Source organism: Pipistrellus kuhlii, unplaced genomic scaffold (assembly GCF_014108245.1).
Source record: "Pipistrellus kuhlii isolate mPipKuh1 unplaced genomic scaffold, mPipKuh1.p scaffold_m20_p_32, whole genome shotgun sequence".
Taxonomy (NCBI): Eukaryota; Metazoa; Chordata; class Mammalia; order Chiroptera; family Vespertilionidae; genus Pipistrellus; species Pipistrellus kuhlii.
In genome coordinates this window covers 3132676-3145971 of record NW_023425532.1, presented here as the reverse complement: position 1 = coordinate 3145971, position 13296 = coordinate 3132676, and the positions used below count along the sequence as shown (strand labels likewise).

Here is a 13296-nt window from a genome sequence, read left to right as displayed (position 1 = left end):
TATGGTGAATTGTGCTGCTATGAACATAGGGGGGCATTTATCCTTTCTGGTTGATGTTTCTGTTTTCTTGGGATATATTCCTAGAAATGGTATTACTGGGTCAAATGGCAGTAATATTTTTAACTTTTTGAGGAAACTCCATAGTTTTCCACAGTGGCTGCACTAGTCTGCATTCCCACCAGCAGTGAAGGAGGGTTACTTTTTCTCCACATCCTCTCCAGCACTTGTTGTTTGTTGATTTGTTGATGATAGCAATTCTGACAGGTGTGAAGTGATACCTCATTGTTGTTTTGATTTTCATCTCTGGATGATTTGAGCATGTTTTCATATGTCTCTTGGCTTTCTGAATGTCCTTTTTGAAAAGTTTATTTAGGTCCTTTTCCCATTTTTTTATTGGATTTTTCATCTTCTTTTTGTTAAGTTCTATGAGTTCCCTGTAAATGTTAGAGATTAAGCCCTTATCAGATATAACATTGGCAAATATGTTCTCCCATTCAGTGGGCTCCCTTTTTTGTTTCATTGATGGTTCCTTTTGCTGTGAAGAAGCTTTTTATTTTGATGTGGTTCCATTTGTTTACTTTCTCCTTAGTTTCCATTGCCCTAGGTGCTATATCATTAAATATACTGCTACAACAAATGTCTGCTATTTTGCTGCCTATGGCTTCTTCTAAGATTTTTATAGTTTCCTGTATTATGTTTAAGTACTTTATCCATTTTGAATTTAGTTTTGTGTATGATGTAAGTTGGTGGTCTAATTTCATTTTTTGCATGTATCTGTTCAATATTCCCAGCACCATTTATTGAAGAGACTGTCATGACTCCATTGTATGCTCTTGCCTCCTTTGTCAAATGTTAATTGAGAGGAATGGCTTGGTTCATTTCTGGGTTCTCTGTTCTGTTCCATTGGTTTATATGTCCTGACTTGCTTTTATTTTTGTTAACCCTCACCTGAGGATATTTTTCCATTGGTTTTTAGGGAGAGTGGAAGAGAGGGGAAGATGAGAGAGAGAGAGAGAGAGAGAGAGAGAGAGAGAGAGAGAGAGAGAGAGAGAGAGAGAGAGAGAGAGAGAGAAATATCGAAGTGAGAGACACATGGATTGGTTGCCTCCTACACATGCCCTGAACAGGGCCAGGGATGGAGCCTGCCCAATCGTTTGGCACTGTCAGTGGGTGCGAGCAACAGCTGTCAGCTCTGATCACTCTTCAGGACTTCTCCATCTCCCCCGGCTCCTGAGGGGCTATCGGGGCCAGCAGCTGCCTCTCACACCCGCTACCGGCGATGGCCCTGCTTGCACCCACTGCCTGTGCCAGAACTGCTGCTCACACCCACTGCCAGTGCCAACCCCACTTGCACCTGTAGCTGGCACCAGAGCTGCTTGCAACTGCTGATGGTGCTGGCCCCAGTCGCTTCACAACATCAGTGGGTACAAGCGAGGCTGGTGTGAGCAGTGTGTGGGAGGGACCAGGCCTGCAATGGAGGGCAGTTGGAGGTGATCACGCCTTCAGGGGAGGGAAGTTAGGGGTGACTGGGCCAGCAGAGGAGGGCAGTTGGGGGTGATCAGGCCTGCAGGGGAGGACAGTTGGGGGACCAAGGCCTGCAGGGGAGGGCAGTCAGGGGGGACCAGGCATGCAGGGGAGAGCAGTTAGGGGTGACCAATTTGGCAGCGGAGGGCAGTTAGGGGCAAACTGGCTGGCAGGGGAGTGGTCAGGGGGTGATCAGGCTGGCAGACAGGCGAGTAGTTGGGAGCCAGCAGTCCTGGGTTGTGTGAGGGGTGCCCCAGATTGGAGAGGGTGCAGGCTGGGCGGAGGGACACCCCCCCATGCACAAATTCCATGCACTGGGCCTCTAGTATGTGCTATAAATCCCAAAAGGTGAGAGAAGAACAAACACAATCCACTTAAAACTTAATCGTTCAAAGTAGAATTTCCCATACCCCCTGTCTCCCATAATACAAGGCAGTGCTGGGATCTGAAACCCAGATTTGGTTTTTAGCTGGCCCATTTAGCAAATGCTCCCCCATATAACTTGCATCATTCGCATTATGGATAATAGTCCATTCACTCTGAAGAGAGGTGTATCTACTCCCCCTCTTCTTGCCTTCATGCTCATGTTTCTTGGGGCAGCTGCTAAGGATCTTTTAGAGCCACAGTGTTGTTTGGCATCTTCCTAAATGTGTTCAACCCAAAAGGATCTTCCTCAAACTGAACTGTTCCTTTTTGACCACTTTTCCTAAGACTCAAACCAGAAAACTTATTGGGAACAAATGTGTTGGGTTTTATTCTGGCTTCTAGGTAACCACCACATATGTCCTTATCCAGATTTTTACTGGGCCTGCAAATATTCTGAGGCATATATTTACCACCACTCCAGACTTGATCATAAACATTGTAAATTTAATCTTCTCCATTTGTAAAACAACTGCCCATTCCCTTGGATTAGTTGAACAGCTTGGTCATACTGAACTTCATTGGAAGTTTGAGGACTTGATACACCAAGTGCAATGAGATAACCTCACTAATATCTTGATTTTTATTTCTCTGCAGTATCTCTTATCAGAAGCTGCCCTGGAAAGATTCCAGTCATGCTGTCTCTCTTTTTGCCTATCGTGTCAGATTTCATCCTTCTCACATGCTTCCCTATCCTCTTTTTCCACATGGGCTTTTATCCCAGCTCTTCTCTCCCTGGCTTTCTGGGCCATTTCTCTTCGTGTTCCTTTTCTTTTTGAGCTGTCTGTCTACTTGAGCATGCATTTCTCCAGCTTCACAAGCCTTACAATCAGCAATACAGATGGCTTCTGCTAGTTTGGCAAAATTTCCATTTATATGAACTGTCTTCAGTCCTCTTCCATCAGCAGTGAGATGTTTGCCTAATGGACTTGTATGGCTCTTTACATTTTTCCAATTTGAAATATAAGGAGGAATCTCCCACTCTTATTCCTTCACAGCCATCTTTCAGGTAGGAGGATGCATGACAAGTGCTGGAGGAGAAGATGGTCCCCGGAGACTTTTCTTATTACTCTTGAACATTGGAGGTGCCATTGGATCTCTCTGCATTTCCACCATCTGAATAACCCTCTAGTTTTGCTTCAGAGTTGAGTGAGGGAATGAGCAGGAGCCAGTCGAAATGAGCAGGAGCCAGTTTATCAGCTGCTCAAACAGGCATGGACACAGCATCCTTCTGTGATACAGTTTTTTTCTATGCCCACCCTTGTCTTTTCTGTTCTCTTTAGCAGCTTCGCCATAAGATCTTCACAGGTGTGGATCACCTGCATTCATGGCTTCCTTATGAACCAGGTGAGTGTACTCATTGTAAATGATTGTCTTTTGGCTGTCCTTGTCAAGCAATTGTATCATTTTTTTTCTTTTTAAATACATTTTTATTGTTAATTGTATTATATATCTTCTCTTTCCTCCCTCTACACCCCTCCTTCCAGCCCCTCAGGTCTTTATTACCCCATTGCCCATATCCATGGGCTTATTTGCATTATACTTAATTTTTCCTTTAGTAACCATCTGAATAGCCAGTTCGTTTGACTTTTTTTTTCTTTCATCATGTATCCAGTGGATATTGGGCCACATGATCGCTAGAAAAGCACCTCCATCTCCAAAATCCTTTAATAACTGAGGTCTCCAACTTTTCCAGTGCCTGTATGGGGGAGGTTCTCTTCAGGAGGAGACCAGTGAGGTCTGTAATGATCTCTGGGATCTTGAGATAGCTGAGTAGGTGCAGGAAAAAGTTGGTGAGCACCATCCTTTTCCACTTGCTTCCAGCATAAGCGACCTCAGCAATATTCTGGATGTATTCTCTAGTTCTATTTTCTCCTGCCAGCCTTCACTTCAGAGTCTACTTTAACTGCTTACTTTGTTTGTTACTTCCTTACACTCAATAGAAAGCACAAAGCAAATTTACCAAAAACATTAATTTTCCTGTAGAATACATACTTATGAAATATTTTTTCTTCCTCTGCCTCTTAAATACTATTTTAGGTTAGTGAACAAAGAGCAGTCTATTTAAGCTGGTATTTCCCCCAAAATAGGGTAGGTAATTTCCCTTCTCTTCCTTCACCATCTATTCTGCTTGATAGAAATTCACACACAGCATGTCAAGAGAAGTAGGGAGGACGCTAGGGCCATGGATAGTCTCCTGCAGGAAAAATCTCAAAACGTTCCATAGAAATTGACCTGACTGTCACTCCAGAACAGGACGCATGTAGCCAGTCCTTCATATGCATGCTTGTCACATCAGAGAAAGGCCTTAATGCAGGGCCTGCTTTTCCCTCAGTATGACTTATCCTAGTGACACTTTCAATCCATCAATAGCTGTGAAAGTAATCCAACTGGAAGCCCCTACAGGTTATCTTAACCCCCAACTCAAATCTTGTCACCTTCTTAGGAAATGAAATTGAAAATTGGTTTTGGTATACTTCTTCAGTACTATTCCATCTGCCCCCTATCTGGTGGAAATTCTTCAAAGTTAGCAGCATGAAAATGGAACTCCTGGCCTCCAACACTAATTAATATGGTTTCTTCATATTTTAAATTTTTGCAGTCGTTTTAATTGGGATTGTGAAGGTGGAGAGGTTCATTTAAATATCAGTGCTTAAGTTTTCATTTCATTCTAAAGGCTCATTTTTTTCCTCACTTCTCTTTTTTGATAAATTTATGTTCCTATGGATACTGTCTTTAAATAGGCATATCTTATTTTAAGAACATTCAGTTTTTACAAATCTGAATCTCATTTAGCTTACTGAACATAAGAGATGGTCAGTAAGGTAAGTTGAATAAATGAATGACAAAAAATACCAATTATAGAAAGATGACTACCAAAATGTTTTGCTTTACAAACTATTATCACCCTTAATCTATAATTCATGCTCAAATTTTTATTACTAAACCTAGGGTTCAAGATGAAATGCACCTATATGGACAGTATAAGCAGTCAATGCATTTATTTTTACTAATCTGCTTCTTAAGATCTGATTTTATAGTGCATAAATGGGGGAAATATGTAGCTAAAATGCTGGAATAGTCTTCTTTTAGTTTTATCACTAATTAACCGTATAACTGGTACAAATCACTTAAACTTTTTGTCCACTGGTTAACCTTTCAGCCATAATTAGAAAATCAGCACTTGCTAACTACAGGACAGTACAGTACCATTTAAAGGATTAAGAAAATTATATATACAAATATAACAGAGCTTTGGAGAGAAAATGAACATATGAAACTACTGAATAATATATAAATCAGTGTAGGATGCAAAGCTGGAAGCTTAAAAATATTGTCAAAACCACATACAGTCTTTTTTCATCATTGTGGAATCTATTGAGCAATGCAATTAAATACTTGATATTACGAAGAGAAGAGATTCAGACCCACTGCTTAAAATCAGACTTCCTGGAAAATTAATTAGGACTAGAAAAGGGGAGTTATTCTACCCAACAGAAATCACATTGGTAATCATGGAGTTTTATAAACTGAGTAGAGAAAACTGAATATTCAAACATTAAAGATACAACAGATAAAACACCTATAATAGAAAATACAAAGGAAAATATTTGGTAATATGTATGGAATTTGCCAAATATTTATACATTAGGAGGGTGCTGCAAGAGGTCCATGTTTCCAAGGTATACCCCAACCACTCTTCACATAGTTCAACACTATGTTTGGGGAAACATCCAACACTAGGCAAAGGGAATGGAAAAAACCCTGGTAATCCTATTTAATAAAAAGCTAATATGCAAATGGTCATCACACCCTCACACTCTCATGTGGAGACAGAAAGACCTGAGGCTGTGCCACCCACCCTAGCACCAGGGCTGGAGGATCTAGGGCCGTGCCCCTTACCCCAGTGCCAAGGGACCTGAAGCTGCACCACCCACCCTGGCACCGGGGCCAAAGGACCTGAGGCTGGGCTGGGGGACCTGAGGCTATGACTCCCACTCAGTGCTGGGCCGGGGGACCCGAGGCTGCTCCCCCCAACCCGGCAGGGCTTGACAGGGGAACTGAGAGTGTACCTCCTGCCCAGCAGGACTTGACAGGGGACCTGAAGCTATGGGACTTGACCGGGGTAGGGCTGGCCAGGTCTGGGTCTTGTGTGATTGCAAGTTGCAGGTGGGCAGGGACTTGATTCTGGATTCCACGGCATGCCCCAGACTCTGACAGTAGGGATATTTTCATATATATTTTACTAATTTTCTTTCATCTCTGACACTTCTATTATAGAGAAAAGGCAAATAGAAATATTAAAATATTTCCTCTAATTCCCTTTTAATGTGCACTAATTTCATGCACTATGCCACTAGTAATAACAATAATGATAATGATGAGGGTTATACTCTCCTAAGAGTTGAAGTCAGTAATTGCCAGGCCTGAACCAGAGGAAGAAAAAGTAGAGAAAGCAAAGATAATGAAGATGAAGTGACAGGAAAAGTCCAGTAAAAGAGAAAAATAAATAGAGAAAAGAACAAAAGAATGTAAGGGAAAGCCCTAGCAGATTTGGCTCAATAGATAGAGCATCAGCCTGCAAAATGAAGGGCCTCAGATTCAATTCCAGTCAAGGTACATACCTCAGTTGCAGGCTGCTGGCCCTGGTCTGGGGCATGCAAGAGGCAACCAATTTAAGTGTCTCTTTCACATCAGTGTTTCTCTGTCTCCCTCTCTCCCCTCCACTCTCTCTAAACATCAATGGAAAAAATATCCTCAGATGAGGATTTTTTAAAAATATAATGGAAGGGGAATGGGGGAATGGAATAAGGTGGGTGAGAGATAAAGGAGGAGGGGTGGAAAACTTTGAAAAAAGAATAGGGATAAGCATGTCTGCCTCCCTTTGAATATTGTCGCATTCATGCCCTCCCTGTCACCTCCCATTTCTGAGCTGCATGTGGCTTGTGAGCTGCAGTTTGCCGACCACTGTCCTAGAATAAACAACCATGCTGCTTCAATTATTTATACCTCTGATAAATGATTTGTGATGATGACATGTGTCCCTAGAGAATCCTCTTTAGTAAAAGAACTATTATAATACATACTAAACGGCAAAATGAATTTAATAGTCAAACAGGTATTCAAATGGAAGGTCATAATTAAAATAAGTAGGAAAATATGGACAATTCTAACATCTTTAAGAGTTTAAAGAGTTTAGGAGAGTAATTTATTTGAAAAAAATAAAACCAGCATGTTTAAAAATAAAGGGATATGAATCCAGAGGATGAAAAATAATTATACAAATACCCAGAAATCTGCTATGGTGTATTATTACCTGAATTGGCTGCACTTTGCATATATATATACATACATGTTATAAAAGCTGCGCCTCAAATCTTAAATCTGAAGTAGTGAGCTAGATGCAAGAGAAGACAGACTAAGATTTCATTTATATGAAGTTCAAAATAGGCAAATTAATCTATGATGATCAAAGTCACAGCAATGGCAGAGGGCTGAATGAAAGGGGGCATGAGGGAACTTTCTGGATGGTAGAGGTATATACTATATAGTGTCTGAGTTGGTGATGGACACATTTGTCAGAACTCATGAAACTATATGCTTAAAATGGGCACAATCATCATGTATAAATTATACCTCAATAAAGTTGATTTGAAAAATTAAAATAAGGTTTACCAAAATAAAGTTGATTAAAATAAAGACTCAAACAATAAAATCCTAAAGGAATACAATTATTCTGTAACCTGACTGTGGTGGTTGTCACACAAGTCTATGCATATTATAAAATTTCATAGAAATATAGCCCTGGCCAGATGGCTCAGTTGGAGCATCATCCTATACATTAAAAGATTGTGGGTTTCATTCCAGGTCAGGGTACATACCTAAGTTACAGGTTCCGTTCCCAGTCAGGGAGCATATGAGAGGCAACTGATATATGTATCTCTCTCACATCAGTGTCGCTCTCCCTCTCTTTTTTAAAAAAAATATATTTTATTGATTTTTTTACAGAGAGGAAGAGAGAGGGATAGAGAGTTGGAAACATCAATGAGAGAGAATCATCGATCAGCTGCCTCTTGCACAACCCCCACTGGGGATGTGCCCGCAACCAAGGTACATGCCCTTGACTGGAATCAAACCTGGGACCCTTCAGTCCACAGGTCGACACTCTATCCACTGAGCTGAACCAGTTTCAGTATCCCTTCCTCTCTTTCTAAAATCAATAAGCATATCCTTAGGTGATGATAAAAAAAAATTCATAGAACTATAAACTAAGGAGAAAATTAGTACATCTAAACACTGGTGAAATTCAAATAAGGTCTGCAAGTTTAGTATTATACCAATATAGATTTCCTGGCTTTGATAATGCACTATGGTTATATACTATGCTATCATTGGGGAAAGCTGGGGAAAGAGTATATAGGAACTCTCACCCACCATCAAAGGAGTAAGCTTACTATGGGGCAGAATCCTGTAAATACAAAATTGAGGAAGGCAAATAATTTTTTAATGTTTCCAATAAACTTGCATCTGATCTGAATTTAGACGGGGAAAGTACATAAGTAAACAGTATAGATTAAAATTCAAAGCATAATATAAGTTAATTTAAACTGTAAGTCAACAAATCAAATAGCAACTATTAGTTCCTAATTTGTGAGCTAAAATGTTGCAAATAGATATTTTTATGTTAAAAAACTAGTCAGTGTGCACAAAGGACAACCATGTGAAGAGGTAGCAAGAGGGCAGCCATCTGCAAGCCAAGGAGAGAGGCCTTAAGAGAAACCAACCTGCCAGCACTTTGATCTTAGACTCCCAACTTCCAGAACTGTAAGCAAATAACTTTCTGTGGTTTAAGGTACCCCGTCTATGGTGGCAGTCCTAGTAAACTAATATATTAAACTACAATTTACATAGCATACAATTTACCTCTTGTAAGTACACAGTTCAACTTTTCATAAATGTATATAGTCACAATCCAATTTAGAACATTTCCATCACCCCCTAAAAGTTCCCTCTCCCGCTGCCAGCCCTAGGCAACTATGGATCTGATTTCTCTAATGTATCTGCCTTTTCTAGGATTTCAGATAGATGGAATCATACAATACGAAGTCTTCTTTATCTGCTTTCTTTCACTTGGTATGTTTTTGAGGTTTGCCCCTGTTGGAATATATACCATAGTTTCTTATTGCTGAATAATTTCCATTACGTGGCTATAATACATTTTGTTTATCCATTCATCAGTTGAATAGCAACCAGTTTCTTAATAGCAACCAATCCAGAGCAAGGCCCCCCTTTCTTATGCCCTCTCCAAAATTACCTAACACAAGCTCCAATTCTATAGGTAAACCTCTTATAACACCTGCTAACTTAGACATCCTGTCATTACTAAGAGTGTGTGTTTTCCCTCACTGCAATGAGTAATAAACCAACTCGTTCAATTAAAAAAAATCAAGGTGACCTAAGAGATCAAATTATACTTTAAAATCTTTATATTGTTCAAAGCATAGAGATTCACACAGAACTACATAAATAATCAGCTCACCATAAGCTCAATGCCAATGAATACAAAGTTATTAAAATTCTGTTTCTGTGGTCAGTAGGTTTGATTATATAATTATATTCATAATAGATGGGAAAAATAAAATAACATTCTTAAATGTATTCATATTCCATAGGATCAACCTTTATCCTGCCATTTACTATAATAGAGTCATTTGCAAAATAGCAAATAAATTAGGCTAAATAAGAGCCATTGAAAAGTGAAAAGAAATGAGAGCATAATTGTAGAGTCGATGTAAATGCTATTTAACATCTAGATAAAAGTCACATAAAAACATTGTCATTTGAAAATTTCTAACTAGTCTGACTTTTTACAACAGCGTCTAATGATAGATTATATACAATAGCAACAACAGCATATAAACTATGAAATGCCAAATTTAAATTAATAATGAAGCAATAGGTGCCTGGTGTAATTAGATTAAAAAGAGCCCCAGGCCAGGAGATCCAGGGTCTGGGCTCAGTTCTAGGATGAAATTAATTTGCTTTTAGTCATAGGCATAGGCTGCTAGTGGTAAAATGTCATTCGTAATCAGCTAGCCAAACTTCACATTACAGTCAAGAAAAATGAGGCTCAGAGAGTTAAGGAGACTAAGCCACAATCACAGTTAGTTAGCTATGTGAAAATAAAAATAAAAACCTCCTTTAAAATCATCAACATTGGGAAGCCCTAAAGCAGTGATTGTCAACCTTTCTAATACTACGACCCTTTAATAGAGTTAGTTCCTCATGTTGTGGTGACCCCCAGCCATAAAATTATTTTTGTTGCTACTTCATAACTATAATTTTGCTAGTTACGAATCGTAATGTAATTATCTGTGTTTCTGATGGTCTTAGGCTCTACAGCAGCCATTCTCAACCTGTGGGTCACCTAAGACCATCAGAAAACACAGATATTTACATGACGATTCATACAGTAGCAAAATTACAGTTATGAAGTAGCAAAGAAAGTAATTTTATGGCTGGGAGTCACCACAACATGAGGAGCTGTATTAAAGGGCCGAGGCATTAGGAAGGTTGAGAACCAGTGCCCTAAAGGGAGAGCTCTCATACACAGTCACCCACTGCCTTCTGCAGACACCAGCCTGAAGCAGCATACTTCGTACTCCCCAACAGGAAGAGGCTTACTTATTACTCCAGCAGAAAAAAGGAAGATTTTTCTCCTTGCCCAGCAACAACCCAGCCAATGAGAAATGCCACAATTTAGCCAAGAAGCAGCCATCTCCACCCTGAAGTCTCACTGCCTCCAGTGAACTCTTTCTTATTACCTCCCCTCCCAACTTCCTTCTCCGTCTCTATAAAGCAATACTCCCCTCCTTTGTTCTCTGGACTTGCCTATGGTTTCCTGTACTTTGTACATACTCCAAAATTGCAATTGCTCTGAAATTTCTGAATAAACTCATTTTTACTGGTAAAACAACTGGCTATTGTATTTTTAAGGTGAACATTACATGACAGTTCCAGGACCTTTGGCACACAACCTCCGAACCCTGGCACCTGGCCCACTTCTTATAAACAATCCCTCATTTATTGAGTAAGAACCAATCCAGATTTGCTTCTTCCTTGTGGAGGTGCTGGGATGACTGCAACTAATTGGGTGAGTGAATAGGTGCTTGTTTATATTTAAATGAATCCAATAAAATAATTAGTCTTTGGAAGGTGAGTGTGTTACCAGGCAAAATTATGTTTGGGTGTTTGCATAATTCCGCTAATGCCAGGAGTTTTAATCAAGTAGAACTGTGTTTCTCAATTGGCATTTTAGGAAGAATATTCTCTCCAGTGTGCAGTTGCCCTGCCCACATTGCAGGAAGTAAAATCCTAGTTGGCCCCCAGCCACCCAATAGCGGCAGCACCTCCCACGTAGGGCGGGCTCTAGAGCAAGTTGATTTAAAACATCAAAATTAATGCAGAAATATCCATTATGCCAAATGTTAAATAAAGATGGAATCGGTATTTCTTAATTTGTCCTTTTGCCTCTGGCTCTAATATAGCTAAGCATAGCAGTTACTTATCCTGTCTTTATTTAAAATGTTGGCATTTTCCCCGGTGGCATGGCTCAATGGTTGAGCATCAACATATAAACCACAGTTTGATTCCCAGTCAGGGCACATGCTTGGGTTGCAAATTTGATCCCCAGTGTTGGGCATGCAGGAGGCAGCTTATCCATAATTCTCTCTCTTCATTGATGTTTCTAGCTCCCTCTTCCTCTCCCTTCCTTTGTGAAACCAATAAAACCATATTTAAGTTGGCATTTTGTTCATCATGAATTTTTTGCATTATTTTGATTTTTATATTTCATTAAAATATTATCTGGCTTGATTGCTGAGTTTTAGGGTGCCCTTAAATTTTACAACCAAGGTAAGTGCCTCATTCACCTCACCCAGTCCAGTGCTGCTCCTAGTCATTGTAACAACCCAAACACCTTCCCACATTTCTAAAGGCCTCCTTGGGCTGAGAATCTCTGAAATAGGGATTGATTTTTTTTCTCACATAACAAGAAGTCCAGGGAAGACAGCCTGGGCCTGGAAATGGTGGCTCTATGATGGCAGCAGAGCCCTAGATCTCCTTTATATTAGCAGCACTCACAAGGTGGCTGCTGTGCCCTGAGGAGTTATGTCCTAGTTCAAGACAGAAAAACAAAGATAGCGCAAAGGGCAGGAAAAATTATCTGCTGAGCCTGACTCTTTTAATTAAAAAAAAAAAAACTTTCCCAGGAGCCACATCTAATAAATCTTAACTCATATGTCATGTCACTGGCCAGAAGTGAGTCACGTGGCAGGCCCTAGCTGCAAGTAGCCTGGGGCAGTGAACACTTGCAAGTGGTCACATCTCCAGCATGAATAAAACTGGTGCTCTCTCCTTGAGATGAAAGCGGGGAGGGGTCAGAGAACAAAAGATAAACAGCTAGAAATGTCTGCCAGAGGGTCCATATCCTATATAATAAAGATGTAATATGCAAATTGTCATTACGCCGTGAAGTGTGATGACCGTGTAACAACCAAATCACGGATCAGCAAGCTACAAGTGAGCAGTAGAGAGTTACAGGAGGGGACAGGACAGAAGCTATGGAGTGCTGGGGCTGGGGGGGGACAAATGGAAATACAGGAGGGCAGGGCAGCGGGAGGAGAGCTACAAGTGGGCAGCAGAGAGCTACAGGAGAGGGAAGGACAGCAAGCTCTGAGGGAGGTGGGGGAGAGGGTGGGCAGAGCTACAGGAGGGTGGGGCAGTGGCCAGAGAGCTACTGGCCCACAGATTCATGCACAGGGCTACTAGTAGGATAATAAATACTGGCTCGCTTTGGTAACTGTAAATAGTATCTTCTCTGCTTGTAATTTGATGGTCAGCCTGAACAGAGCATTTTGGTAGTCGCTTTTAGAATTATGGATAAAAACTGGGATGTTGTCTGAGGCCAGGCTCCACAGAAACAGAGCCTGAAATGGATTTATGTGCATGTGACTTGTTATGAACATACTCTTAGGAGAAACCTGGAAGGGAGTGAGGGGGAGCAGCCAAACAAGAATGCATTCTCATGTGAAGTTTGGTTTTGGTTGGATGCACAGGAACTATGAGCCTATCCTATATAATAAAAGGCTAATATGCAAATCAACCAAACTGCAGAGCGACCAGTCATGATGCGCACTAACCACCAGGGGGAAGATGCTCAATACAGGAGCTGCCCTCTGGTGGCCAGTGCACTCCCATAGGGGGAGCACTACTCAGCCAGAAGCTGAGCTCACGGCTGGCAAGCACAGTGGTGGTGGCAGAAGCCCCTCTTGCTTCTGTAGCAGTGCT

The 13296-nt window shown here is 40.8% G+C and overlaps 1 protein-coding gene and 1 pseudogene across 1 annotated transcript in view; both read right to left on the bottom strand.

Moving 5' to 3' along the window:
- The window catches only part of EFHC2 (EF-hand domain containing 2), a 138716-nt gene that overhangs the window by 109375 nt on the left and 16045 nt on the right, over window positions 1-13296 (bottom strand). The gene's annotated exons all lie outside the window — the stretch shown is intronic.
- Window positions 1914-3774, bottom strand: LOC118731698 (annotated as a pseudogene).